The sequence below is a fragment of the Bos javanicus genome, chromosome 17 (assembly GCF_032452875.1).
Source record: "Bos javanicus breed banteng chromosome 17, ARS-OSU_banteng_1.0, whole genome shotgun sequence".
Lineage (NCBI taxonomy): Eukaryota > Metazoa > Chordata > Mammalia > Artiodactyla > Bovidae > Bos > Bos javanicus.
In genome coordinates, this window is record NC_083884.1 from 3,384,928 (window position 1) to 3,411,100 (window position 26,173).

The 26,173-nt window shown below is 40.6% G+C and overlaps 1 protein-coding gene across 7 annotated transcripts in view; it reads right to left on the bottom strand.

Annotated features, from left to right (window-relative positions):
- The window catches only part of LRAT (lecithin retinol acyltransferase), a 157,988-nt gene extending 134,061 nt beyond the window's left edge, over positions 1 to 23,927 (bottom strand). For 3 of the 7 annotated variants that reach the window (XR_009730217.1, XR_009730216.1, XR_009730218.1), the window contains exons 1-5: positions 23,841 to 23,927; positions 19,622 to 19,672; positions 17,935 to 18,019; positions 11,058 to 11,126; positions 55 to 98 (exon numbers count right to left, since the gene is read on the bottom strand). The gene's annotated coding sequence lies outside the window, so the exon portion shown is untranslated. The remainder of the gene's footprint in view (positions 1 to 54; positions 99 to 11,057; positions 11,127 to 17,934; positions 18,020 to 19,621; positions 19,673 to 23,840) is intronic. The other 4 variants (XR_009730221.1, XR_009730219.1, XR_009730220.1 and 1 more) reach the window with 3 other exon arrangements.
- Between the last annotated feature and the right edge of the window lie 2,246 nt (positions 23,928 to 26,173).

Below are 26,173 nucleotides of genomic sequence, written 5' to 3' on the forward strand. Positions count from 1 at the left end.
ATTACTGTTATATAATTAAGAGAAAATTGATACTAATATTATTATTAGTTTTACCTTCTAGCTTCTAATAAGTCAAAGTCATTGCTTTTCCAACCAAACTGTGAAAAAAAACATAAAGGTATTATTTTATTTATAATTCTTCCATTACATATAGAATCTTTACATAGCATGTGTTCAAGATGAAGTAATTTATTCCCTACTTGATCTAAAGTACAATTTAAGGTTACTATTATAGATTCAAAGTTATATGGAGAAACTAACAAAATCTTTTGATAAAAACTTGAAATAGAAATTTCATTCTGGACAAGATAGAATACACTGGACCAAATTTATATTAGTGCCTGAAACAACTAAAAAACTAGACAAAATATATGAAACAATAGTGTTCAAGATAGTAGACATCAGGCAACAAAGAATGGAGATGAAAAACAAAATAGATGGGCTGATAATTGCATTTCTAGGCCATGTGCTAGGAAGGGGAACTAAGATCGAGGGCAGGCAGGTTCCTTGAGTCCCTGGAACTGAGAATCCAGGGAGGGCTAGGTGATGAGTTCCCAGGGGAGATTACCATGGAGGAGAAAGCTGTACAAATAGACAACTCCAGAGAGCTGCACAGAGTCTCTCTTGAGAATCTGGTAGAGAATCAGCAGCACTTCTCTGGGAGTAGTACTAATTCTCACTATCCAGACTGAAAAAAAATCCCATAATTTATAGAAAAACTGGCTGGGTGCTCAGAAGGGCCTTGCCTCAATAGTGGGAAATAAGCAGTTTTAGACTAAATGCTACTCTGGTCCCATCTCATAAATATCAAAAGAAAGATCAAAAAAGATCAAATAATTTCAAAGTAATTTGTCATATTCTGGGACAAAGTTAAAAAATATTTATAGGAATATGAACATATCGAGCAACAAACAATATAAAATTCACAAAGTCTGATGTCTAATCTAAAATTATCCAGCATGTAAAAAAGCAGGAAAATTGACTCATATTGAGAGGGAAATATTTTATCCATTGAAACAGATGTATATCAGACACAGATGTTAAAAATAACAAAGAGCATTCCTATGATCATATTCCATGTGTTGAAAAAACCACAAAACAGATCCCAAACCAAAACACAAAAGATTATCCTAATTTGAACTTTTAAAGAAGAAAACTACAAGACTGACATAGAAAAATAGTGATTTTAATAACAGCAAATTAGACATTGCAGAAGAGAAGATTAGTTAACTTGAAGTATAGCAAGAGAAACTATCCAAAAGTTTGATGGAGAGATAAAAGAATTTTTAAAAATGAAGAGAGAAACAGTCAGCTGTCAGAAAAGTTTAAGTGACATAATATATGTGTAATTGGTCCCAGAGAAGGGAGAGGAACATAAAAAAAATTTTGAAGAAATAAAGGCTAAATATTTTCAAGTTTGATGAAAACTATAAATTCACAGATACAAGAAGATCAAACACCAAACACAAGAAACATGAAGAAAAGCTACATCCTGATAAAACTGCTTAATATCAGGGATAAAGAAAGACTCTTGAAAGCAAACACAAAAGCAAGACATCTTCCATGTAGAGATACAATGACAAGAATGACAGCAGATTTCTCATCAGAAGCAATGCTGAGAATGCAGTAGGCATTTACTTTAAAGCATTGAAAAAAGAACTGTCAGCCTAGAATTCTATACTCAAGGAAAATATCTTTTGAAAACAAGAAAGACTTTGCTAGACATAAAAAAGCTGAAAGAATTTACCACCAGCAGACCTGTAGTATAATACTCTAAATATCAAAGTCCTTCAGGCAGAAGGAATGATACTAGATGGAAATGTTAATCCTTGCAAAAGACTGAAAAGCCTCAAAAATGTTAATTACTTGGATAACTATATAGGATTTCTTATCTATTCTTTATAGTATGTAAAGCACTTTAGGAACTTTCTTGGCAGTCCAGTGATTAGGACTTCACCTACCAAAGCAGGTGGTACAGGTTCCGTTCCTGGTTGGGAAGCTAAGATTCCACAGGACTCATGGCCAAAAAAACCACAAAAAGACATAAACAACTGAAGCATTATTCTAACAAGTTCAATAAAGAATTTTAAAATGGTCTACATTAAAACAAAATCTTAAAATAAAATAAAGCATTTTAAAAGATACTGTATTACAATGTCAATAAAATATGAATAACAATGAATAAGAACATAATATTAAATAATAACAATGAATTGCTGAGTTTACAACATACACAGAAGTAAAATGTATGAAGAGTACAAAAAAATAGAAGAGGCGAAATAGAAGTATATGATTGTAAAATTCTTATACTACATGTAACATCACTTGAAAGTAGATTGCTACAGTAAAGATGCATAGAAGAACATTGGAGCCAACACCAAAATAACAACTTTATACTGATATAATAAAATTTTAAAGCATCATTTTACAATGATAAAGAGGTCATTCATCAGAAGAAAATAATAATTATATAAATATAATTGTCATTAACAGTTTAATGGCACCCCACTCCAGTACTTTTGCCTGGAAAATCCCATGGACGGAGGAGCCTGGTAGGCTGCAGTCCATGGGGTCGCTAAGAGTAGGACACGACTGAGCGACTTCACTTTCACTCTTCACTTTCATGCATTGGAGAAGGAAATGGCAACCCACTCCAGTGTTCTTGCCTGGAGAATCCCAGGGACGGGGGAGCCTGGTGGGCTGCCGTCTATGGGGTCGCACAGAGTCGGACACGACTGAAGCGACTTAGCAGCAGCAGCACAGCAGTAATTGTGAAGAAGTGGAGCGAAGGCCCCTAGGTGCACTTAGAACGTTCAGAGAAGGGAAGAAGCAGGGGCAAACCATAAAGTATACTATGCGAAAGTTTCCCATTACCAAGATTTTATTGGTGCAGGAGAGACAAAAATGGACCACTGAGGATTTCTAATTTAAGAAAATATAAAAAGTGAAATTTCAGTTAGACAAAAGTCAGAATATAAAACCAACTCTGAAAATTGGTTATTTCACCCTCTTACACCCATATATTTATGTGCTCAGACATGCAAACACACATAAATACATACTATGTTCAGTAATATGATTTTTGTGTTTTTTTTTTAAATTATCTGTCAGGCTCTGTAGTTAGGAAAACATATATAATACTTGGGCTTTTAAATAAAAATCCTGCTTTGTCTTTTTTTTAATGTAGACTAATTTTTTTAAATGTCAAACTAAACCTAAGTTTTATTTAAATGTCAAACTAAACCTGCTGCTGCTGCTGCTAAGTCGTTTCTTCTTCTAGGAACTCTTAATTCTAGAAGAGGAAGAGTTGGGGCTTATAATTCTATCCACATATTTCTTTTTGTTAATTTTCTGTCTCTTTTCCTTGACCTGCACTCCAGATTTGTTTTTGATCCATTTTCCAATTCATTAATCTATTAATTGAATCTAATCTGCTGTTTAATCTATCTGTTGAATTTTTATCAATATTTATGCTTAAGTAATAGAAGTTCACTTGCCTTCTATTAAAATCCATCTAGACCGTCTTTGAACACTTCTTGTTCTTTGCTCAAGTTTTATTCCAAGCTTCCCATAGCACTCTTTCCTTAGTACCATCTGTGTTTATATGGGTGTGTGTTCAGTCATGTCTGACTCTGCAACTCCATGGACTGTAGCCCGATAGGCTCCTCTGTCTATGGAATTTTCCAGGTAAGAATACTGGAGTTGATTGCTATTTCCTACTCCAGGGGATCTTCCTGACCCAGGGATCAGATTCTCATCTCTTGTGTCTCCTGCATTGGCAGGAGGATTCTTTACCACTGAGCCATCTGGGAAGGCCATCAGTACTTGACTCCTGGTAAGTGCAAAAGATGTAAAATCCTACTTGTGAAATGCAAATATGTTTTGTGAGTCTTTGGATATTTGTAATATTGGTACTAGCTGACAGGAACCCACAGAAAACCAGCTGACTCATTTGTCTGAGTGTAAGCAGAACAGATCTGATAACTGCTGCTGCTGCTAAGTCACTTCAGTTGTGTGTGCCTGCCAATGCAGGAGCTGCGGGACATGCAGGTTCAATTCCTGGGTTGGGAAGATCCCCTGGAAGAGGAACTGGCAACCCAATCCAGTATTCTTGCCTGGAGAATCCCATGGACAGAGGGGCCTGGCCAGCTACAGTCCATGGTATTGCAGAGTCAGACATGACTGAAATGACTGAGCACACATATGTTCTATACTATATGTATGTGTCTGTTTTATATTATATCTATATCATCCTGTATAACACCAGGTCCCATAGTGGTGATTTAGGATGGAGCAGTCCCAGCTTTAACCTTTGATGGTGGAGCTGCTTTTGGATTTTCTAAACAATCTTCTAGAGAGTTGAAGCTCCAATACTTTGGATACTAAATGTGAAAAGCTGAGTCTTTGGAAAAGATGCTGATGATGGGAAAGACTGAAGGCAAAAGGAGAAGAGGGCAGCAGAGGATGAGATGGTTAGATAGCATCGCTGACTTAGTGGACATGAGTTTGAGCAAACTTTGGGAGATAGTGAAAGACAGGGAAGCCTGGCATGCTGCAGTCCATGGGGTAGCAAAGAGTGGAACCTAACAGTGACTGAACAATTTTTTAAAAGGGGATATAGCTCCCCCTGGTGGAAAATAATAAGATTAAAAAGAAACCCTCTTAACTAGTGTATTCTATAATGCACCAACAATAAAACTAATGGGTATGTAATAACCACATCCAGACTATTAATTATTTAAAGCTCTTCATCTTATAACAATAAATAACAACATGTTGTAGGGATTTATCCTTCTCAAGCAGAGATACATTTTCAGTACTTAAAAAAGAAATATTCAATAATGCCACCTCCAAACCTAACGGCAAAATTTCCGTTAGCCTAATAAATCACAGTATTATGCTAATGGGAGCACAGCCCTAGATCTGGCTCAAATATGATTGGCATCTTCTATGGAGCCCAAATTCACAGGGCTTCACCCTTACTCCAGAAAATCATCTTAGTAAGATTCTCCCTGGGCCACAGAAGACCCAGGGTGAGAGAGAGCAAACAACCACAATTCTAATCCTCTGACTCGAAATCAATCCAAGAGTACTGGGAGTTAACAGTGACCACATTTTTAAACATTCTTTCCTCTAACAGCAACTTCCCTCTATCCTCATAACCACATTGATGTGGCTAATAAAGCCCAAAGGCTCACTGAGTTATTTACTTTTAGTGATTATATCAGTCAGTTTTATATATATATATATATATATATATATATATATCAATCCTGGGCTCCCTACTGGTCCAGTGGTTAGGAACCTATGGGTCAATGCAGATACATGGGTTCCATCCCTTGTCTGTGAAGATGCCACATGCCACAGGGCAACTAAACCCATGAGCTGCAGCTACTGATGTGTGAATGCCCTAGAGCCGATGCTTCACAAAGAAGCCACCGCAATGAGAAGCCCAAGCACCACAGCAAAGAACAGCTCCTACTCACCAAACTAGGGAAAGCCCTCACACAGCAACAAGATCCAGTGAAAACTCAACACCATTTATGATAAAAACTCTCCAGGAAGCAGGCATAGAAGAAACATACCTCAACATAAGAAAAGCCATATACAACAAACCCACAGCAAACATTATCCACAATGGAAAAAAAATGGAAAGCATTTCCTCTAAAATCAGGAACAAGACAAGGGTGCCCACTCTCACTACTACTATTCAACATGGTTTTAGAAGTCCTAGCCACAGCAATCAGAGAAGGAAAAGAAATAAAATGAATCCAGATTGGAAAAGAAGAAGTAAAACCCTCACTGTTTGCAGATGACATGATCCTCTACATAGAAAACCCTAAAGATACCAGTAGAACATTACTAGAGCTAATCAGTGAATATGGTAAAGATGCAGGCTATAAAATTAATACACAGAAATCCCTTGCATTCCTATACACTAACAATGAAAAAACAGAAAGAGAAATTAAGGAAATAATCCCATTTACGATCTCAACGAAAAGAATAAAATGCTTAGGAAAAAAGTTACCTAAAGAAACAAAAGACACATATACAGAAAATTGTAAAACACTGATAAAAGAAATGAAAGATGACACAAATAGACAGAGAAATATACCATGTTCGTGGACTGGGAGAATCAATATAGTGAAAATGAGTATACTACCCAAAGCAATCTATAGATTCAATACAATCCCTATCAAGTTACAACGATATTTTTCACAGAACTAAAACAAATAATTCCACAATTTTTGTATGCTTTTTGTATGGGAACAGAAAAAATCCTTGAATAGCCAAAGCAATCTTGAGAGAGAAGAATGGAACTGGAGGAATCAACCTTTCTGACTTCAGACTATACTACAGAACTACAGTCATCAAGACAGCATGGAACTGGCACAAAAACAAACACAGATCAATGGAACAAAGTAGAAAGCCTGGAGATAAATCCACACACCTATAGACAACTTATCTTTGACAAAAGAGGCAAAAATATACAATGCAGAAAAGACAGTCTCTTCAAAAAGTGGTGCTGGGAAAACTGATCAACCACATGTAAAAGAATGAAACTAGAACACTTTCTAACAGCATATAAAGAAACAAACTCAAAAGTCATTAAAGATTTAAATGTAAGACCAGAAACTATAAAACTCTTAGAGGAAAACATAGAATACTCTGACATAAATCACAGCAAGAAACTCTATGACCCACCTCCCAGAGTAATGGAAATAAAAACAAAAATAAATAAATGGGACTTAGTTAAACTTAAAAGCTTTTGCACAACAAAGGAAACTATAAGTAAGGTGAAAAGGTAGCCTTCAAAATGGGAGAAATAATCTCAAATAGAACAACTGACAAAGAATCTCCAAAATACTGAGCAGCACAGGCAGCTCAATACCAGAAAAATGAACAACCCAATCAAAAACTGTGCCAAAGAACTAAACAGACATTTTTCCAAAGAAGATATACAGATGGCTAATAAACACATGAAAAGATGCTCAACATGACTTATTATTAGAGAAATGCAAATCGAAACCACAATGAGGTGCCACATGGCCACCATCAAAAAGTCTACAAACAATAAATGCTGGACAGGGTGTGGAGAAAAGGGAATCCTCTTACACTACTGGTGGGAATGCAAACTGGTACAGCCACTATGGAGACCGGTGTGGAGATTCCTTAAAAAACTGGAAATAGAACTGCCATCAGATCAGATCAGATCAGATCAGTCGCTCAGTCGTGTCTGACTCTTTGTGACCCCATGAATTGCAGCACGCTAGGCCTCCCTGTCCATCACCAACTCCCAGAGTTCACTGAGACTCATGTCCATCGAGTCAGTGATGCCATCCAGCCATCTCATCCTCTGTCGTCCCCTTCTCCTCCTGCCCCAAATCCCTCCCAGCATCAGAGTCTTTTCCAATGAGTCAACTCTTCACATGAGGTGGCCAAAGCACTGGAGTTTCAGCTTTAGCATCATTCCTTCTAAAGAAATCCCAGGGCTGATCTCCTTCAGAATGGACTGGTTGGATCTCCTTGCAGTCCAAGGGACTCTCAAGAGTCTTCTTCAACACCACAGTTCTAAAGCATCAATTCTTCAGCACTCAGCCTTCTTCACAGTCCAACTCTCACATCCATACATGACCACAGGAAAAAATCATAGCCTTGACTAGACGGACCTTTGTTGGCAAAGTAATGTCTCTGCTTTTGAATATGCTATCTAGGTTGGTCATAACTTTCCTTCCAAGGAGTAAGCGTCTTTTAATTTCATGGCTGCAGTCACCATCTGCAGTGATTTTGGAGCCCAGAAAAATAAAGTCTAACACTGTTTCCACTGTTTCCCCATCTATTTCCCATGAAGTGATGGGACCGGATGCCATGATCTTCGTTTTCTGAATGTTGAGCTTTAAGCCAACTTTTTCACTCTCCACTTTCACTTTCATCAAGAGGCTTTTGAGTTCCTCTTCACTTTCTGCCATAAGATATGCCATCTGCATATCTGAGGTTATTGATATTCTCCCGGCAATCTTGATTCCAGCTTGTGCTTCTTCCAGTCCAGCGTTTCTCATGATGTACTCTGTATATAAGTTAAATAAACAGGGTGACAATAGACAGCCTTGACGTATTCCTTTTCCTATTTGGAACCAGTCTGTTGTTCCAATATTACCATATGTAAAATAGATGACCAGTGCAAGTTTGATGCATGAAGTGGGCACTCAAAGCCAGTGCTCTGGGACAACCCAGGGGGATGGAATGGGCAGGGAGGTGGGAATGGTGTTGGAGTGGTGTTCAGGATTGGAGGACAATCACACCTGTGGGTGATTCATGTCAATGTAGGGCAATAACCTCCACAATACTGTAAAGAAATTATCCTCCAATTAAAATGAATTAGTTAATTAAAAAAAGACCAAGTGCAGTCAAGAAGTAAATTAAAATATTAGTAATAAAAATGCTGTGTTCTGTTTTTTCCACAATAGTGAAAGATGTTTATCAGTTTTCACAATCAATAGCTGGGGGCGGGGGTGGGGAAGATAATTACAGTTGCAAACCATAACGGAAACATGATTAATGATTAACCTAACAATATAAAATAATTACATACAATTTACAGGGTCAAGCACAGTGATGCGGTAAGTGGAAGTGCAAGTCTTTTAGTTGCTGCATTTAATCCATTAACATTTATATGTATGATCCTATTACTGTTTTTTCAATTTTCGGGGGCTTATTTTCTGTAGATAGGTATATCCCTTCTTTTATTTCCTGCCTAGAGAAGTTCCTTTAGCATTTGTTGTCCAGCTGGTTTGGTGACCTTGAATTCTCTTAACTTTTGCTTTCCTGGAAAGCTTTTGATTTCTCCATCAAATCTGAAGGAGAGTCTTGCTGGGTAGAGTATTCTTGCTCATAAGTTCTTCCCTTTCATCACTTTAAACATATTACAGAAGCCATTCCCTTCTGGCTTGTAGAGTTTCTGTTGAGAAATCAGCTGATTGCCTGATGGGAGTTCCCTTGTATGTTATTAGTTATTTTTCCCTTGTTCCTTTTAACATTTTACCTGCCTTTAATTTTTGTCAGTTTGATTACTATATGTCTCAGTGTGTTCCTCATTGGGTTTATCCTGCCTGGGACTCTCTGTGCTTCCTAGACTTGGTTGACTATTTCCTTTTCCATGCTAGGGAAGTTTTCAGCTATTATCTCTTCAAGTATTTTCTCAGGTGCCTTATCACTCTCTTCTCCTTCTGGCACTCCTATTATGTGAATGTTGGTATATTTAATGTTGTCCCAGAGGTCTCTTAGGTTGTCTTCATTTCTTTTCATTCTTTTTTCTATATTCTGTTCTGCAGCAGTGATTTCCACCATTCTGTCATTTAGGTCATTTCAGGTCATTTATCCATTCTTCTGCCTCAGTTATTTTGCTATTGATTCCTTCTAGTGTGTTATTCAGGCTTCCCTTGTGGCTTAGCTGGTAAAGAATCTGCCTGCAATGTGGGAGACCTAGGTTCAATCCCTGGGTTGAGGTGATCCCCTGGAGAAGGGAACGGCTACCCACTCCAGTATTCTGGCCTGGAGAATTCCATGTAAGTCCACGGGGTCTCAAAGAATCAGACACGCCTGAGCGACTTTCGCTTCACTAGTATATTATTCATCTCTGTTGGTTTGTTCCTTAGGTCTTCTAGGTCTTTGGTAAACATTTCTTGCATCTTCTCAATCTTTGCCTCCATTCTTTTTCCAAGATGCTGAGTCAACTTCACTATCATTATTCTGAATTCTTTTTCTGGAATTTTGCCTATCTCCACTTCATTTAGTTGTTTTTCTGAAGTTTTATTTTGTCCCTTTATCTGGGACATAACTTTCTGCCTTTTCATGCTGATTAACTTTCTGTAATGTGGTTTTTGTTTTAGTCACTGTATGGCTGTGGTTCTTGCTTCTTTTGCTTGCTCTCTGATGGAGGAGGCTAAGAGGCTTATGTAAGCTTCCAGATGGGAGGGACTGGTGTTGGGAAAAGCTGGATCTTTCTCTGGTGGGCAGGGCCTTGTTCAGTAAAACTTCAATCCAAATATCTGATGATGGGTGGGGATTTTTAGCCTGAGGTGACCCAGCCTTCATAGGTCTGTGGGTTCTATGTTTGGGTTACTGGCAACCTCCAAGAAGATTTACACCAAGGTGACCTTCACAGACTACTGTTGCCAGTGCCCCCATCCCTGTGGTGAAACCCTGCTGATCCACATCACAGGAGACCCTCCAACACTAGCAGATAGCTTTGACTCATTCTTCTGTGGGGTCATTGCTCCTTTCCCCTGAGTCTTGGTGTGAGCAAGGTTTTGTTTGTGCCCTGCAAGACTGGAAGTCTTGTGGAAGTCTTGTAATCATATCCCACTGGTCTTCAAGATAAGATTCCCTGGGGATTTCCAGTCCCTTTGTCGGATACCCAGACTGGGAAGTATGACATGTGGTTCAGAACTTTCACACCTTCAGAACCTTCAGAAGTGGGAGAACTTCTTTGGTATTATTGTTCTCTAGTTTGAAGGTCACCTACTCAGTGAGAATGGGATTTGATTTTATTGTGATTGTGCCCCTCCTCCATTCTCACAGTGGCTTTTTCTTTATCTTTGGACATGGGGTATCTTTTTCTGGTAGGTACCAGCATCCTCCAGGGTCTTCCCTGGTGGCTCAGTTGGTAAAGAATCTGCTTGCAATGTGGGAGATCTGGTTTCAATCCGCGGGTCAGGAAGATCCCCTGGAGAAGGAAATAGCAACCCACTCCAGTATTCTTGCCTGGAAAATTCTAGGGACAGAGGAGCCTGGAGCCTGGTGGGCTACAGTCCATGGGGTTACAAAGAGTCAGACATGACTAACGAACATTTTCAGCATCCTCCTGTCCCTGGTTGTTCAATAGTTGTGATTTTGGTGATCTCGCAGAAGGAGATGATCGCAAGTCCTTCTATTTCACCATCTTCAAACTGGAAAAAATTCTGTGTTCTTAAAAAACATCTCTCATTCTTAAAATTTGACATGGCAATGAATATAGGAACTTAAGATGATTTAATGACAAACACTTTTCAGATTACCTTTTTGGTGAATGTCCTTTATATATGGAGCCATGGCAGTCTGAACAAATCAGGAACATAGTCCAAGTCCTAAAATATAAAAATAAATGTGTTATGCACTATGATATGTATGTAATCAACTCAAAGGCAATAGACTAATCAATCTTTTAATTACTTGCAAAGCTACATTAAACACTAAGTAATTATAATATTCATGTTGCCTGAAAAGAACTAGTCTGATGTGAATTTGAAAATATGATCAATCAATGGAAAGGTCTAAAATTATGTTCAAAATAAATGGAACTTTCATCAGCACCATGGGGATGAAACAAGGATAATAACTTTAAAAATATCACTTCTCTTTTGTGATCTATTAGCAATTTTAATTCCAAAGTTCTATTAAAACCTAAAATTCCCAACACTATACAAGCCCTGAGCATTCATTTTGAAAACCCAACATTAATTCTCAATAGAAGCCAATGATTTCACATGTAGTCGATAGATTACAGAAACGAATACAGGAGACCAAAATGGTAGATTGGATTAAGAGTCACTGGGAGTGATGTAGTTCAAAAGTATCTCATTTTCAACCAAACTACAGTTTAAAGCACAAACTAGATAATTAATTTTGTTACTATGGGTTTATTTTTTAAAAATTAATTCTATCAAGTAAAAGCAGGTACTTACATAGACTAAATATTACAAAGTTGATGGCATAATTATACTAAGACTTTTACATATTTTCTAACAAGCTAAATCATGTGACTGTTTCTCTTGTCTAAATGGACTTTCTGCTGGTTAGTCCATGCCTCAGGCCAACATCTAGGCCCTACATTTTAAAAGAAGAAAATTTATTCCACTGGAATTAACAGAAATATTCAAAGTTAGGACTAAGACATTTATCATGGACCATATATGACAGCATAAAAAACTTCCTTGTCAAGAAAGCTTTTCATAAACATACTTTTATTGAGTATATAAGTTTTCATTCTCTGGAGATCTCCTCATCTGTTCAACCTTTCCTTCCTGTTGGGTATTTCGGCCTTTAGTTTTTGTGTATGTAATACATGGGGCTGTGCTATCCATCTGTGAGAGCAAAGCTCTTCTGCAGTTAGCTGTATTTCCTTAGGGTAATTCTGACTTAAGTGATGGCAAATAGCCAAAAGACTTACACTTTTTCCCTAAGAATAAGAAAAAAAAAAGGGAAAGTGAAAGTCACTGAGTCATGTCCGACTCTTTGTGACACCATAGACCATACAGTCCATGGAATTCTCCAGGTCAGAATACTGGAGTGGGTAGCCTTTCCCTTCTCCAGGGGATCTTTCCAACCCAGGGATTGAACCCAGGTCTCCTGCACTGCAGGCAGATTCTTTACCAGCTGAACCACAAGGGAAGCGTGAAGAAGACTTCACAAAAAATAAGAAGACCTCACATTTTAAAGTTTTACAATAAGTCACATAATCATTTCCCTGTAATTACCCATGTGTGGTTACTTGGCCATTAAAATGACCACACAACTTAACTTACAGACTATTTTACTATTGCAGCAGTTAGCAGACATACGGTTATCTCTTAGAATTAATCAAAAATCAAATAATCACCTAGAAGGGTGGGATGGAGTAGGAGGTGGGAGGGAGGTTCAAGAGGGAGGGGACATTGTATACTTATGGCTAATTCATGTTGATGCAAGGTGGAAACCAATATAACACTGTAAAGCAATTATCCTACAATTAAAAATAAATTTAAAAGAAAATAAATTATCCAGCTTCTCTACAGATAGTAGCTGAGGAACTAGAAGTAAAGCACAAAGTATAATTTACTTTTTAAAATTTAAGTTTAACAATAATATAATCAAAATTGGAAAAAATGTGTAAGATCTTATTTGCTTTACATATTCAAGTACAGATGCTGTGGATATACACTTATGCTTTTTGGGGTTATGCCCAGGGAAATCATTTTATCACAGTGAGTTTTTGGTTATTGTTCTTTACATCCAAGCATCATCATTTTGGGGTGAAAATCCACATACTGAACCATGCTAACTAAAGAAAAGTAAATTATTACAGGGTCACAGAAAAGACAAGAAACAGAGAAATATCTGTAACAGTGATAGCAGATTTCCCTATGCCCAGTGCTCTCCAGAAAGGATTTCCCGCAAATGGCAAAGACTTCTTGATAAAAGAAATGATCTATTTCTAACTCACCAGGTGTAAAATCTTTGCTATTCCAAGCTTATAAATCAATTCAGACAAAAATCACCTCTGCCCCTCACTATTTGGTCTGATGTAAACATAAGAGGTCAAAGGGCAAATCTGCTCCAATCAAGCCTCCAGTTTTGCTCCTTACCTCATTCTAAAATAGGTGGCTGTCTTCAAGTTATTCCCTAACTAAAAATAAGGCAATTCCCAAAATGCAAAACAAGAGAACTAAAAAGTGTAAAGAAAAATACTATCATAAGATACTGTTTTCTGCTAAATAGTGGTATGTTGAAAGGCAGGAGCTTTGTCTTAACGTGGGGTTCCTAAGTCTCCAGCAGTGTACCCAGTGGGCACTTAGTAAAAGTTGGTTGAGATAATAGAGAATATATTTCAAAACAGGTCTTATTCTTAAAGGTTTATTCACATATCTCTCATTTTTCATAAGCTATGAGGCATAATCAAGGAGTATTAAACCTCTAATTTCCTATTAACTGCCTTAGAATCCCTTTCTTCTGACCTGTTGAAATTCCTCATGCCTACTGTAAAGATTCTATGTAAAGGTTTTTCACAGGGAAACACTTTCTACTACATCAGAGACCTTGGCACAGCAAAGTCTCACTCAAATACATAAGGGCAGTGCAGAAGTATTTCTTAATTACTGAGAAGTTATTTACATATTTCCCCCTGTATAATATGCTATAAGATAGTATGCTATAAGACGATGGATGGCTTTTACAATCATAAGAGCAAATTCAGACATGATGTGATATACATACAAAAAGACTATTAAAATAAGAGAAATTTTTGAAAGACAAACGTATCTATAATTAATTCTATGCTATTTCTCCAGGACATCTGAGCTCAGAAAGGTCAACAGAAACTACTCTGAGATGAGAAGCAGAACTATCTGATGAAATGTCTGTCAATCTCCAATTAAACTGTTCTATAGACTGCACACAAAACAGAATCTTTTCATTAGGGATTTCAGAGAAGGATGATAAATCTGACTTAGGGATTTCAGAGAAGGATGATAAATCTGACTTTGGGATTTCAAGTCAAAATGCTTAGTAAAAGTATGAAATTCAAACAAAGTTGTGTCTGCGATCGTGGGAATATCGTGGGAAGAGAGGAAAGCAAGACAAGAACAAACGGATACCACACAGACCAGACAAAGCCCACTTTGTGGCTGACAGATGATTCAAATGACCACGATAGGCTGCAGAGACAATGCAAACTCCAAAACAAAGGGGAAAACTGCATTGCCAATGAGAGTCATGTAGTTTTAAATGTTTCCTTGTTCAGATTCTTAAGTCATCATATCTGCCAGTGAGTGTTTCACTGGTCAAGAAGCAAATGGAGAGGCTCATGAGATCTGCTTTCTCAATGAAAGCTATCTGAACAAGTGGAAGACATGGCAGAAAATGTCAAGAAGAAGCAGAACTGGCTATCAGTCTGCCTTAACTCCAGTGCACAGGAACCAGCAAGCAGCCCATGTCAGAAAGGGAAGGGACAAGGATGCAGAAGCATCAGAGACCCCCTTACTAGAAAAGACTGACTCTCTCCAATAGCTTGTGTTCTGTTTTGTATTTCTAAGATCCAGTACAGTGTTCAAGAAATATTTATTTTTAAGTAAATGCTAAACTACAATGGTGATTGCAGCCATGAAATTAAAAGATGCTTACTCCTTGGAAGGAAAGTTATGACCAACCTAGATAGCATATTCAAAAGCAGAGACATTACTTTGCCAACAAAGGTTCATCTAGTCAAGGCTATGGTTTTTCCAGTGGTCATGTATGGATGTGAGAGTTGGACTGTGAAGAAAGCTGAGCGCCAAAGAATTGATGCTTTAGAACTGTGGTGTTGGAGAAGACTCTTGAGAGTCCCTTGGACTGCAAGGAGATCCAACCAGTCCATCCTAAAGGAGATCAGTACTGGGTGTTTTTTGGAAGGAATGATGCTAAAGCTGAAACTCCAGTACTTTGGCTACCTCATGCAAAGAGTTGACTCACTGGAAAAGACTCTGATGCTTGGAGGGATTGGGTGCAGGAGGAGAAGGGGATGACAGAGGATGAGATGGCTGGATGGCATCACCGACTCGATGGACATGAGTTTGAGTGAACTCCAGGAGTTGGTGATGGACAGGGAAGCCTGGCGTGCTGCAATTCATGGGGTGGCAAAGAGTCGGACATGACTGAGCGACTGAACTGAACTGAACTGAAACTACAACAACTAAAATAATGTAGATATTCCAGAATTCCTGAACAATAAGAGACTCATCGATGATCCCAGAATAAATCTATGTACAATTAATAAACAAGTGATATACTGTTTGTGAGAGGCACTGTGCCAGGCAAGAATGAATAAAACCTGGTCTCAGTTCTGTGAGTGCTTATCAGGCTGTTTTTACTTTACTAGAAAATAAAGGCATTTATTGGCCATACCCAACTTCTAAATTGAAGAAGTTTCTTCTTCAAGTGTGATGTCCTAAGGTCAAATACACAAGCCTCTCCTCCAGGCCGAGGACACCTCTGTCTGCTTGAACCCTCACTTGTTGGGGGTCATCTCCCTCAACACCAGGTGGGGCACTCTGCTCAGTCCCATAGTAGCCTAGCTCTGTTCAAGTGCAGTACGGCGGAGACGGGGCTGCTAGAGCAGGCTGTCTGGGAGGCAGAGCTGTCAGGGAGGCAGGGTGTAGATCTAGGGAAAGCCCAGCTGCTTGCTGGGTTCTTGAAATCATTCTGAACCTGCATGTATTCAAGAAGGTGCTGCAAACCAAGGAAAAGCCACATCACAGCCTAAGTAGGACAGCTTGGGAATTCCCAGGCAGGTTCTGAAGCTGTCTCCATTTATCTAGCAGTCCTGTGGAACTATGATTCTTAAATCTTAAGAATACAAAACTAGGTCTGGGTCTTAGCCCCCACCCGCACCCCCAACAACAGTGACCTGAACTCTTCTAAGCTTACTTAGAGTCTTAAGAATATGGAATTTCAGGAAAAAACTATCACAAGATTAAAACACACACACACACACACACACACACACACACACATATGCCATATTCCCCTTTAAATCTCTGAGGCCTGGCATTATGAGTGTGCTCAGTCTCCGAGTCATGTCCCACTCCTTGTGACTCCATGGACTGTAAGGTCCTCTGTCCATGGGATATTCCGGGCAAGAATACTGGAGTGGATTGCCATTTCCTCCTCTAGGGGATCTTCCCAACATTATGTACTGAACTAAAATAGATAGTACTCATGCAGTAGGACCATGCTGAAGAGATGGCATCTGACAGCTTTTCTTACCAGCTATATACCTCGGTTAGCTGTGAGTGACTTAAGTGACTGAATTTGTACTCAGGTTTTTATGAGAGACTGAGATAATAAGAATATATGTTGCCTGTTTTAAAAGTATTTAACTCTGTAGAACCCCAATTATGGAAAGTTCAATTATGCTGCTAATGGTAATTGTAAAATATACCTTCAATGTAGTAGTGTGATATTTTTCTATTTACTGGGAGAGGCAGTAAATACATCACAGTTATACTTTAGTGGAAGGGAGAAGGACATTCTCAGCCACCTAGGGAACAGTAAGGTCTAAGGCATCAATGGAAACAGTTGTATTATATCACATTCCTGATACAATCTTTCTGCCATGCTATGTTAACAATAGTTTAAAAATAATAATAAATAAAAACTACCACAGAAAACAAGAATATCTTCTTTTGATGACATCTGAAAAAAGTGATTACTGCATCTCTGTGGAATTATTGCCTGCATAATTGGGCCATGAAACCAAACTTAAAGTTCACTTTTGCTAAACAGAATTGCTACTCTGAAAACTGTCTAAAAGCATTAAATTTTGTTTTACTTTAAAAAAAAAACAGACTATATTTTGCCTATATATTGTCACAGCAGGGCCAAAGGATAAGGGAAAATTATGCAGGAATAATAGGATGTCAGACAATTGGTTCCATTAGAACACATGAGGTATAGGTACCATTGACTATTCATTTTCTAAACTACACTATTCTATGAGCACTGAAGTGCTCATTTCACCCTGAAATATTTAGAACAGTACACTGCATATGTCAGTCCTTGGGAATTTTCATGCAATATGTATATATGTGGCTTTAGAACTTACAAAGTGTGCATGCATGCTCATTCATGTCCGACTCTTGCGACCCTACGGACTGTAGCCCACTAGGCTCCTCTGTCCATGGGATTTCCCTGCAAGAATATTGGAGTGGTTAGCCACTCCCTCCTCCAGGGGATCTTCCCAACCCAGGGATCGAACTCAAGTCTTCTGCATCTCCTGCATTAATAGACAGATTATTTACCACTGAGCCACCTGCGAATCCCTTAAAAAGCACATCCATACATAAATTATCAAAGCTTCTCATTTTTTAGCTTCCTCATAAATAAATGTCTTATGTGTGTTAATGTTTCACCTTGTAATCACAATAAGCTTTTGCGGTATTATACTATACCCATCCCACAAATACGGAAAACAGACCTCCTGAGGAGTTCACACCATAAAGAGTGTGTAACCAGGATTTGAAGCCAGATTTGTGTTACTGTAAACGAGGGTTCTTTCAAAAATAAAAAGTGGACTCACAATGTGATCTTAACTTTAACTGCATGATGTAAGTATTACACTTTACAGACTCATTCATTCAATAAAGACATATTGATCAGCAATACCTGAACTCAGAAATTCCAGATGTTCAAGCTGGTTTTAGAAAAGGCAGAGGAACCAGAGATCAAATTGCCAACATCCGCTGGATCACTGAAAAAGTAAGAGAGTTCCAGAAAAACATTTACTTCTGCTTTATTGACTATGCCAAAGCCTTTGACTGTGTGGGTCATAATGCTGCTGCTAACTCACTTCAGTTGTGTCCAACTCTATGTGACCCCATAGATGGCAGCCCACCAGGCTCCCCCGTTCCTGGAATTCTCCAGGCATGAACACTGGAGTGGGTTGCTGTTTCCTTCTCCAATGCATGAAAGTGAAAGTGAAGTCGCTCAGCCATGTCCGACTCTTAGCGACCCAATGGATTTCAGCCTACCAGGCTCCTCCATCCACGGAATTTTCCAGACAAGAGTACTGGAGTAGGGTGCCATTGCCTTCTCCAGTGGATCACAATAAACTGGAAAATTCTGAAAGAGATGGGAATACCAGACCACCTGACCTGACTCTTGAGAAACCTGTATGCAGGTTAGGAAGCAACAGTTAGAACTGGACATGGAACAACAGACTGGTTCCAAATAGGAAAAGGAGTATGTCAAGGCTGTATATTGTCACCCCACTTATTTGACTTATATGCAGAGTACATCATGAGAAATGCTGGGCTGGAGGAAGCACAAGCTTGAATCAAGATTGCCAGGAGAAATATCCATAACCTCAGATATGCAAATGACACCACCCTTATGGCAGAAAGTGAAGAAGAACTAAACAGCCTCTTGATGAAAGTGAAAGAGGAGAGTGAAAAAGTTGGCTTAAAGCTCAACATTCAGAAAACTAAGATCATGGCATTCAGTCCCATCACTTAATGGCATATAGATGGGAAACAGTTGAAACAGTGGCTGACTCTATTTTCTGGGCTCCAAAATCACTGCAGATGGTGATTGCAGCCATGAAATTAAAGGACGCTTACTCCTTGGAAGGAAAGTTATGACCAACTTAGACAGCATATTAAAAAGCAGAGACATTACTTTGTCAACAAAGGTCTGTCTAGTCAAGGCTATGGTTTTTCCAGTGGTCATGTATGGATGTGAAAGTTGGACTATAAAGAAAGCTGAGTGCCAAAGAATTGATACTTTTGAGCTATGGTGTTGGAGAAGACACTTGAGAGTCCCTTGGACTGCAAGGAGATCCAACCAGTCCATCTTAAAGGACTGAATATTCCTTGGAAGGACTGAATATTCATTGGAAGGACTGATACTGAAGCTGAAACTGCAATACTTTGGCCACCTGATGCGAAGAACTGATTCATTTGAAAAGACCCTGATGCTAAGAAAGATTGAGGGCAGGAGGAGAAGGGGACGACAGAGGATGAGGTGGTTGGATGGCATCACTGACTCAATGGACATGGGTTTGGGTGGACTCTGGGAATTGGTGATGGAGAAGGGAGGCCTGGCGTGCTGCAGTTCATGGGGTCGCAAAGAGTCGGACACAACTGAGCGACTGAACTGAACTGAACTGATAACCTTACCTTCTGCTTTGGACTGAATGTTTGTGTCCCATCAAAACTCATATGCTGAAGTCCTAATGCCCAGTAGAATGAATGGTATTATGAGGTGAGGGCTTTGGGTGGTGCTTAGGTCATCATTGGAATTCTCCCTAGCTCCTTCTGACATGTAAAGATACGATAAGGAAAAGAGGCCTTACCTGTCCATGCTGGCACCCTGTTCTCCAGATCCCCTTCCAGCCTCCAGGACTCTGAGAAATAAATTTTTGTTGTTTACAAGCTACCCAGTCTCTGGCTTTCCTGGTGGCTCAGATGGTAAAGCATCTTGCTTACAATGCGGGAAACCTGGATTCCATCCCTGGGTTGGGAAGATACTCCGGAGAAGGGAATGGCAACCCACTCTAGTACTCTTGCCTGGAAAAACCCTTGGACGGAGGAGCCTGGTAGGCTACAGTCCTTGGGGTCGCAAAGAGTTGGACACAACTGAGTGACTTCACTTCCACTTCCAAGCTACCCAGTTCCTGGCATTTTGTTATAGAATCCCAAGGCATCTAAGACACATTCCAAACACTGTTCCAGGCATGGGAGACACAGCAGTGAACAAAATTGTCTTTGGAATTTACATTCTAGGGAGGGGGTGGGAAGAGGAAAAAAGAAACCCAACAAATATTTGTCCAGTTGGCAAGTGCAGTGGAGAAAGATAAGGCAAAGTAAGGGGTTAGGAGGTACTAGGCAGGATTGGAGAAGGCGATGGCACCCCACTCCAGTACTCTTGCCTGGAAAATCCCATGGACAGAGGAGCCTGGTAGGCTGCAGTCCATGGGGTCGCTAAGAGTCGGACACGACTGAGTGATTTCACTTTCACTTTTCACTTTCATGCATTGGAGAAGGAAATGGCAACCCACTCCAGTGTTCTTGCCTGGAGAATCCCAGGGATGGGGGAGCCTGGTGGGCTGCCATCTATGGGGTCGCACAGAGTCGGACACGACTGAAGTGACTTAGCAGCAGGCAGGATTGGGTAGAATTGTAGCTATTGAGTATGGAGTGGTCAAGGGCAGAGGTCATTCATAAGATATCTGAGTGAGCAGAGACCTGAAGGAAGTAGAGCCAGCCATGGGTCGCCTGCAGAAAGAGTGTTCCAGATGCAGAGATTATTAAGTGCAAAGTCCCCAAAACAGGAATGTTCTTGGCCTATTGGAATATTAAGCTGGTGCAAAAGAAATTGCGGTTTTGCATTGTTAAAATTTGCTAATTATTGGAACATGTTTTTAAATAAATGTAGTTATGTTATACATCATTTTAATGAGCATTTCTTGCTTTATTATTATTTTTTGTGTGTGTCCTAACGACTTATTACTTGCTGTGTGCTTTATATTTATTTCAGACTATAGAAACAATGTGAGACCAAAAGGAAATTTGAGTGACAGCCTTATTTGAGTTCAAAATGGGTTGCAAAGCAGCGAGACAATGTGCAACATCAACAATGCGTTTGGCGCAGGAACTGCTAATGGACGTACAGTGTAGTGGTGGTTCAAGAAGTTTTACAAAGGAGATGAGAGCCTTTGGAAGTTGACAACGACAGATGGAGAGCAATCATTGAAGCTGATCCTCTTACAATGACACGAGAAGTTGCCAAAGAAGTCAACCGTCAACCATTCTACAGTCATTTGGCCTTTAAAGCAAATTGGAAAGGTTAACAAGCTAGATAAGTGAACTCATGAACTGACGGAAAATCAAAACTATCATTTTAAAGAGTTGTGTTGTCTTATTCTACACAACAACAATGAACTGTTTCTCAATCTGACTGTGATGTGCAATGAACAGTGGATTTTATAGGACAATTAGCGACAACCAGCTCAGTGACTGGACCAAGAAGAAGCCAAACTTGCACACACACAAAAAAAGGTTATGGTCAATGTTTGGTGGCCTGCTGCCAGTTTGATCCACTACAGCCTTCTAAATCCCTGAGAAACTATTACATCTGAGAAGGATGCTCAACAAATCCCTGAGGCGCACTGAAAACTGCACAGCCTGCAGCCAGCTTTGTCAACAGAAAGGGCCCAATTCTTCACAACACCCAACTGATGTCACACAACCGACACTTCAAAAGTTGAATGAATTTGGTTACGAAGTTTCACCTCATCTGTCATATCCTCACCAACCAACCACCACTTCAAGCAGCTTGACAACTTTATGCAGGGAAAACCCTTCCGCAAGCAGCAGGAGGCAGAAAATGCTTTCCAAGAGTTCACTGAATTCTGAAGCACAAATGTTCGTGCTACAGGAATAAACAAACTTATTTCCTATTGTCTAAAATGCATTGATTGTATCGGTTCCTATTTTGATTAATAAAGATGTTTTTGAGCCTACTTATAAATATTTAAAATTCATGGTCTGAAACTGCAATTACATTTGCACCAACCCATAATAATAGCTGGGAGGTCAACGTGCCAGCAGTGCTAAGAACTGGAGGGGAGTGGGTGACAAGAAAGATATGAGGCCAGAAAAGGAGCTGAGACTAAATCACTGTTTTTTAGATCACTTTAAGGACTTTGGATTTTACTCTGAAGGAGATGAATCATTGGACAGCTTTCAACCAACACAGGACATGACTAACTTGCATGACTGCTCCTGCAGCTACAAGAATAGGCTGTAGAAGGGCAAGGAGAGACGGGGCAGGAGGCTATTTCTACAGTCCAATCAGAAGGGTGGTGCTTTATACTAGAATGATGGTGAAAGACAAGTTTGACTGCAACGGTCTTGGCCTGAGCATGAAGAGATGGAATTGCCATTTATGGAGACAGACAAGACGAGAGGATGGAGGGAGGCAGACCTGGGAATGAAGATCAGGACTTTCAGCTTTAAACATGTTACTTCTAAGATGCCTTTTACGAAAGATATCAAAAAGGCAGCTGGACACCTGAATACAGGTTTTACAGGAGGACATGTCCATGTTGGAGGTAAACATGTGGGGTCTAGCAAACCTACAGAGCAGATGAGTCAGGGAAGGGCCTACGAAACAAAGAGCATCCAGTCAAGGAGACTGAAAAAGAGTGTGAGGGAGGAAGACAGAAATCATGACTTCCAGAAGAAAGAATTTTAAAGAGACAGTGATTAATTTGGTTCAATACCAGTGAGAGGTCAAGGAGGGTGAAGGTCAAGACTGACCACTGAATTTAGCAGTCATCGGCCAGTGTGTGCCTGCTAAGCTGTTTCTGTCGTGTCCAACTCTTTTCGACCCTATGGGCTGCCAGACTCTTCTGTCCATGGGATTCTCCAGGCAAGAAAAGAATACTAGGAGGCTATTGGTATTACTAGCTTCCCTGAAATGAGAAAAACAATGTTCTTAAAGATTAAATAAATTGAACAACCAGGGTCACGTAGCCAGTTAGCAATAGAACTGGGCCCAGAACAAAACCCTGAACACAGGCCTTCAGAAGTGAGCCTTGTTTCCTGAATTCCAGACCAGGCTCTTCTACCTATTATGACCATCCTTCCCGTGGTAACTGCCATTCATGAGGGGGGCTTTAAAAAAATACTAAGACAATAAACCAAAAGGAATGAATGTCAGTAGAATTTGGGGGCACAGTGACAGTCAGACCAAGGTTTGGCATTTCATGACAGACAATGGCCCTCAAATCAAGTAGACAGACACTGCAAAGAGGGCAGGCCCAGGTGTCGAACACAACTCAATGCAAAGGAAGGTTTACATCTCCTCAAAATGAATTCTGTGTGCATTGCTCATTGCATTTTGCTAGGTGATTTCCATGTGAATAAATAAGATTCCCAGGTAAATAATTAGGCCTGATTACCAGATGTCACTAGTGCTATGTATAGTCAGGACTTGAAGAGAAGGGATCTGATTCTGCATGCTCTTTCCTTCACTTGACGTATCAAGGTGCTCACAAAGGGGGATAGAGAGAGGATATATTTTCACTTTCAATTTTAATAATTCAAACAATTTTTTAGGGGGCCAAAGGCACAAGAAACTCATAAACTATTCAGGTGCAAACAGTTCCTATTCCCCCCTCAAACTCCACTCCCAGTAGTCAATCCCAATTCCTTTAAGGAATCCACTGTTGCCACATCTGCTGAACGATTTTGCAGACTAGGAAGTGAAGATTTCCAGAGCGAAGAGCAGAGATTTCCAAAGGAGCTGCACGAAGTGGGGACGGAGGATTGACCATCCAGGCCGGGAAAGGCGGACACTTGGCCAGGGAGGGGATGCGCGAGGGCCCCCGGGCCGAGCCTCCTCCGGAGCGGGAAGCCTGGCGGGGCTCTGGCTTGTCAGAGTCCAAGCACCACCCACGGGGCCCAGACCGGAGCTGCGACTGCAGCTGATTCGGCGCCCTCCCTTTCCGCCTCTCCTTTCGGGGCCGCTGGGGGGACTCAGCCGCCCGGCGCGGTGAATGAGGTTACCTGACACCGCCCCGTCTCCCCAGAAAGCGGAGGCGCAGTCCCGCGCACTGCATACGGCGAGGCGGGGCCCTCCTGCGCTCGCCGGTCGCCTGCCTCCGCCCGGGAGCCCAGTCTCCGCGGCCCCGCGGCCGAGGTGGCCGCCTGGGGGAGCCCAATTCCGGGCCGGAGAGTCGCCGAAGCCGGCGCAGGGTCCACGCTCCGCTCGTCGCGCGCGCGGAAGCCCAGAGCCGCGCGGCCCCACGCGCGCACGGCGGCCCCGTGGGGCCTCCGCTCCCGCGCGCCCCCTACTGGCCGAGCGCCACAGCGCCCGGCCCGGCCCGGAGGCCCCGCATTGCAACACTTGGAGATCAGGTCCAACCATCAAGCCTGCAAAAGGTTGATGAGGGTTGCTGGCTCAACTCTTTCCTTCTGTTTTTGAAGTTTGCGCCGAAAAGTTAAAGTTTCTCCCTGCACTCCCCATTCCCTTCCAAATTCTGAGTTTGAGAAGGAAAAAAGTCAAACAAGATAAATATATGGGAGCCCCCAACATTTTTTTGGCTACCTGATGCCAAGAGCCACTCATTGGGAAAGACCCTGCTGCTGTGGAAGATAGAGGGCAAGAGGAGAAGGGGACCACAGAGGGTTAGACGGCTGGATGGCATCACAGACTCGATGGACATGAGTTTGATCAAACTACGGGAGATAGTGAAGGACTGGGAGCCTAGCGTGCTGCAGTTCATGGGGTCGCAAAGAATCGCACACCACTTACTGACTGAAAAACAACAACGTCTTTTCCAAGGAGCTAGAGAACTGTATTTAGGCCAGCTTTGTTTCTCTAGACAGGACGGTGAAGAACCTGTTTTGTTTGCTTCGTTTTCCGATAGTTATAAATACCATCTGATCAAAGCCTGCGGGGCACGTGATGACCGCAAAGGTTCTTTCCTAAGTACTGAAAAGGATGGGAAAGAACCACGTTCAGGAGTCGCAATCTAGTTAATTGTTGGTGAACAAACAAAGGGGAGCCAGTCTCTCTTTTTAAACTCAATCTTTTGTTTTGTTTCCATTAATTAGCTTTTCTTTCAAGTCCAGTGGTGCTCTCTTCTTAGATTGAATTTAGCAAAGCAAGAGTTCAAGTTAGTTCAAGTTCAAGTTAGAAGAAGTAAAAGAAAACAAAAACCAGGCCTTCCTTTTTTATAGGATGATTAATAAAGTTTATGGATTATCTAGACAATTATGTGATTAATAACACAAGTCAACATTTATTGAGTTCTTACTATTTACCAGAAACTGTTCTAATAGCTTCATTTACTTTATAATAAAAATAAGCTTTTATGACATTTCTTTAAATGTTTTACATGTATTAGCACATTAAAAAAAACAGCCCTGTGAGATGAATGGGGCTTCCCAGGCTAGTGATAAAGAACCCTCCTGCCAATGCAGGAGACTCAGGTTCAGTCCCTAGGTCAGAAAGATCCCCTGGAGGAGGGCATGGCTATCCACTCCAGCATTCTTGCTTGAAGAATCCCATGGACAAAGGAGCCTGGCAGGCTACCATCCTTAGTGTCATGAAGAACCAGACATGACTGAAGCAAGTTAGCAGGCATGCACTTAGCAGGTATGAGATAAATACTGTAATTATCCCCATTTTACAGTTGAGACTGAGACACAGGAAAAAAAGTAACTTCTCCACGGTCACACAGCTATAACTTATAATGCTGAGATTTAAAGCCAGAGGGTCTGGCTTCAGTGTCTGTATTCTCAGCTCTCACATTACACTGCCTCAGTTGGAAAAAAAAAATGAACTAAGATCTTACTTAATCCTCACAACAAATATACAAGGTGGGTATTATTTCTCAATCTTACAGGCAAAGAAATGTAAACACAGGCTAAGGAACTGTCCAGAATCACAGAGCTAGTAAGTGGTGCAGGCAAGACTGGACTGGTTCCCCTGAGTCTGATTCTTAACTAACCACAAGAAGAGGGAAGCTATTTTTATACATTTAGCCATGAGGAGATAGAATGAATTGTCTCCAAAGTGTGTGAAGCTTTCATGACCTGAGCCCCTGGGTTTTAGACTCAGTCATTCATGCCCTTTCTTAGACTTAATGCTGGTCTGGACTTTCTCTTCAAGCAGCTCCAACGTTCCTAAACTCCACTAGTGATGCTGAGAACACAGGCACCCTTGACCAAATGCAGAGTTAGATGAGTCCCAGATAGCTCAATGGTGAACCCGCCTGCCAATGCAGGAGACTCGATTTCAATTCCTGGGTTGGGAAAGCCCCTTGCAGGAGGAAATGGCAGCCCACTCCAATATTCTTGCCTTGAAAATTCCATGGCCACAGGAGCCTGGCAGT